This window comes from Chenopodium album, chromosome 4 (genome assembly GCF_948465745.1).
Source record: "Chenopodium album chromosome 4, dcCheAlbu1.1, whole genome shotgun sequence".
Lineage (NCBI taxonomy): Eukaryota > Viridiplantae > Streptophyta > Magnoliopsida > Caryophyllales > Amaranthaceae > Chenopodium > Chenopodium album.
The window spans coordinates 66,456,787-66,461,289 of NC_137837.1; the positions used below are offsets into that span (position 1 = coordinate 66,456,787).

The window sequence follows — 4,503 nt, forward strand, 5'->3', positions numbered from 1 at the left end:
CACTAGTGAATGTATGTCAACTTTCCAATTTTAGGGATAATCCGGCAGCGTTCCCCCCCCCCCCAGTTCTCCAAGTACACTATGTAGGTAATAACTTACCTACATATGCACCTAGAAAAGAAGGTGGGAAAATTATAAGCCAGGATATTAATTAAAATCGAAAAAGAGATATACATTCACTACCTAAAATAGATCAAACGTCCAAGAACGGTCCCAACCGGGGACTATTCAAGACTTTCTCCTTATGAGAAAGACTCAAACGGGTATCTAGGCAAATGATGATGCAAGCATTCAATAATTTGCATTTATTTGACATTCAACAATACACAAGTTCATTCATTTATATAGTGCTAATTTGAGTAACTACAAGCAAACTAATGTTACTTTACAATTCATACATTCATTCATAACAATCCATTCATAAATTATATTTTACTAACCAATTTTAACAAACTAACTAGTTAACTTACAAGTAATATATTCAATAAAATTACTTTCAAGCTACTTTAATTCACACAACATATAAATATATAACATGAAAACAATTAAACAAAAAATTAACAATATGAAATAAACAAACAATTAATTAAACAATTAAGTAAAAATTGTTTTAACTAAATTTGAAACCCTAACTTTTAAGTTTGGGATAAACAAACAATTATATCAAATGAAAGTAAAAGTGAGCAACAACTCACCCTAATTTGAGAGTGAGAAAGAGAGGTGTAGTGGTGGTGCTAGGTACTTATGGCAGGGAGGAGAGGTGAACCCCTTGCACAAACCCGAGAAGCAACACCACGAACACCACCAGCTTCTGGCTGCAGCAACCCATCCACATGCAGCAACACCACAACAACAACCACGGCACAACACCCCCGCAACCACCTACGAGCACCAGCACCCCCGCAGCAACAACCACGACCAGCAGCAACACCGAAATGACAGGGGAACGAAAGTCAGAGAGAAGTGGTGGTGGTGGAGTCTCGTTGGACTGAAATGAGAGAGGAACGAAAGTCAGAGAGGAGTGGAGGGAAATGTGAATTTTTTGGAATGAAAATGAGAGGAGGGCGATCGAAAAACAGAGAAGAGGTTTTATTGCTGGGAGGCATTTTTTTTAAAAAAGGAAGCGGTTTGAATCGCTTCCCTTTTGATTTATGGAAGTGGTTCGGTTCAAACCGCTTCCCTTTGCAACTCTTTGGTTTTTTTTTGGAGGGTTTTTGTGGGTTTTTGGAAGCGGAATTGGAAAACCGCTTCCAATTTACACTACTACAAAATCTAGTTTAAGAAACTCAAGATGTAAAACGATTAATTTAGATAACCGTTCTCTATCACTATACAGAACACATTTCTCTCTTAACAGTTTTATGAGTAAAAGAACATAGAACAGCTAACTTACCTAACCGTTCTGTATTGTTTTAACCCATAAAAAATAATATTCAATTAAAAAAATTAAGAAGTTTGAGAACCGTGTTCTTTCCCAACAGTTGAGCATATTCCGCCCATCTTACTCCATCAATCTACAATTACTCCTAATTTAACCCAGAAAAAAAAGGTAAAAATAAACCCACCTAAAAACCTATCCCTACTTTTTTTTTTGATAAGCTAGGTAGGGATAGGTAGCTTACCTATCCCTACTTGTACGCTCACTTTTAACCACCTCCTTATCACTTACCCTCTTAAACTTTGTGGAAATTATTTTTCTCATTCAATTCGTCAAAATCGATCGTCAACCTCTTTCATTAGAATCATTAATACTCTCTCTACTTTGATTTGAGCTTTTATGAATAAAAATGATGATAAAGCTCTCCAAGAATGAACAATTCTTCGTATATTAAAGAGGTCGGTACTTTTACATACCAATTATATTAATACGATTCTATTTTGTGGTAAATTTAGATCTGTTTTTTTTTTTTAAAGAAAATTAAGATCTACTTTTTTTTTCTCTTTTAGTGTGATCACTAATTTGTATTGTTTGACGTTGGAAATAATTGTATGGTATACTGAAGGGCGCAAGCCAAAACGAGGTTGGATTAGTTGGAGATTGATAAATTAATGGAGCTGCAACAAATTAAGCATGACTTTGTAAGTTCATTTTTTGCATTTTTTTTTTAATTTAATGTGTTGGTTATACCTCGGATGTTTTGCTGAACTATAGATTTTGGTATCATTTGATGTTTCTTTATATTTTTGTGACTCTTATGATTGTATCATTCATAAGTAAAGATATCACAAATCCACAATTGATACTTTAATTTATTTTCTATGATTTTAGCGAATTTATTATGTCGTCTTTCATATAATGTATAGCTATCACAAATTCACAATTGTTACATCGTTTTAGTTGGAATAGATTGTAATCATATATTTTGTATGAATTTTACTTATATAATTTCTTTATATATTTCGTAGGTTTTCGAGCATGAAAGAACGAGTATGAAAGACACAAGTAATACCATATTTACGAGTACGGAAGAAATGAGTGATTGCCAGAATTTTAATTTGTTCTCCTTATGTTAAGAATGCTAAATCTCTTGCAAATATTAGTTTACTTATTATAATTATACAATCTTTGGAAAAGATTATTTCAATATATAACAAATTCGATTTCATTGTATTGACTTGTAGAATTTTATCCCACTGAATATAATTTTTCAAATTTAGAAAATATTATTGTCAATTATATAATTACATGTTTCAAATTTCATTTTTTTTTAATTTTAAACGATGAATAGAGAACTGTTATCTTGCCTAACAGCTCTATTAGAGGAAGGAAAACAGAACATTTAATTTAGATAACTATTGTTTTTTTCCTCCTTTCTTTATTGAATTTAGGAAGGGAAAAGAGAATTGTTATCTCCAAGAACCGTTCTCTATTGCAAAGCATATATACAAATCGCCTATTTAACTCGTTCTCTATACTTTATACATCGCATAGCTGAAGAACGGTTGTAAGGAATTCTATAAAGCTACTTTTAACAGCTCTCTAATCCCTTTTTTGTAGTAGTGTTAGGGCTTCCAAATTGGTTTTTTCTACTAGTGAATACAAGAATCCCTCACGCAACTTTTTTCTTCAAGATGGATTTTTGTTTCGGGGAAATAGACTTTGTATTCCACAATGTGGTGTACACGAGTTACTTATTAGAGAAATACATAGTGGTGCAATTGCGGGTCACTTTGGTGTTCACAAAACAATTGACATGCTTAGTGAGTATTTCTATTAGCCAATGATGATTAAAGATGTTCAAAGTGTGATCTCAAGATGTGCTACTTGTCAAAAGGCAAACAGTTCTTTTTCTAAGGGTTTATATACTCCTCTTCCGGTGGCTGATTGTCCTTGGGATAGTGTTAGCATGTATTTCATCATTGGACTACCACGAACCCAAAGGGAAAAGGATGCTATTATGGTTGTGATTGATAGATTTTCAAAGATAGATCACTTTATTCCCTGATGCACAAAACCGATGATGTGCAACATGTAGCAGATTTAATTTATACTTCAAAGAAATTGTTCGTCTTCATGGAGTTCCAAGAAGCATAGTTTAGGATCGAGATTCAAAGTTCCTTACTCACTTTTGGAAGTGTTTGGTGGCTACTTAGAACAAAGCTAATGTTTAGTACTTCTCATCATCCACAAACCGATGGTCAGACCGAGGTCACAAACCAAACCTTAGGTCCTCTACTAAGGGGATTGGTTAGTAAGACTCAAAAGGATTGGGATATGCAACTTTGCCATCAAGAGTTTGTTTATAATCGTTCTCCTTCATCTACTACTTAATAATCGCCTTTTGAAGTTGTTTATGGTATTAATCCTTTCTTGCCTATTTATTTTCTACCATTAAAAAAAGAGGACATTCATATTGATACTAAGAAGCGGCTTGAAGTTTTCAAAAAGACATGTGAACAAGTTAAGGAAAAATTGAGAAGATGAATAACTTGTACAAAGCTCAGTCCAATAAGAAGCGCAATACCTTCAAGCCAAGAGATCTTGTTTGGTTACACTTGAGAAAGGAAAGATTTCCAAGCAAAAAGAAGAACAAACTTATGCCTAGTTCCGACTGTCCCTTTGAGGTATTAGAAATATACAATGAGAGTGCCTATAAACTTGACTTGCGAAGTGAGTGTGGGAATGTAAGTGCTACTTACAATGTTGGTGATTTGTCTCCTTACTTAGACGATGTGAATTTTAGGGAAAATTCTTTTAAATAATGGGAGAATGATGTGAACCAAGAGGAAAATTCTTTTAAAGGATCAATTACATTGATTTTGAGTTCAATAGGGTTCAAACTTGGAGGAAAAAGTGAAGGTTGGGTCACTTGCTTGTTTATCAAGGAAGGAGAAAAAGAGTTGTTACCTTCCGACAAAGGCATCGACGGCGACACACTGACTTGGGTGCCATGCGCCGGTTCCCTGGCTCTGGCATGAGCCCAGCTGACCGGAAGTGCGTGTGGCGGTCTGACAGCGGCGACATGAAATGGAAGAAATTCCATACTTTTTTTTCTAAAGTTT

General features: G+C 34.4%; 1 long non-coding RNA gene across 1 annotated transcript; it reads left to right on the forward strand.

Annotated features, from left to right (window-relative positions):
* Positions 1-1,709: 1,709 nt before the first annotated feature.
* Positions 1,710-2,625, forward strand: LOC145627114 (uncharacterized). The gene is made up of 3 exons (XR_014111317.1): positions 1,710-1,836; positions 2,004-2,079; positions 2,407-2,625. It is a non-coding gene; the product is annotated as an uncharacterized LOC145627114 (long non-coding RNA).
* The last annotated feature ends 1,878 nt before the right edge of the window (positions 2,626-4,503 follow it).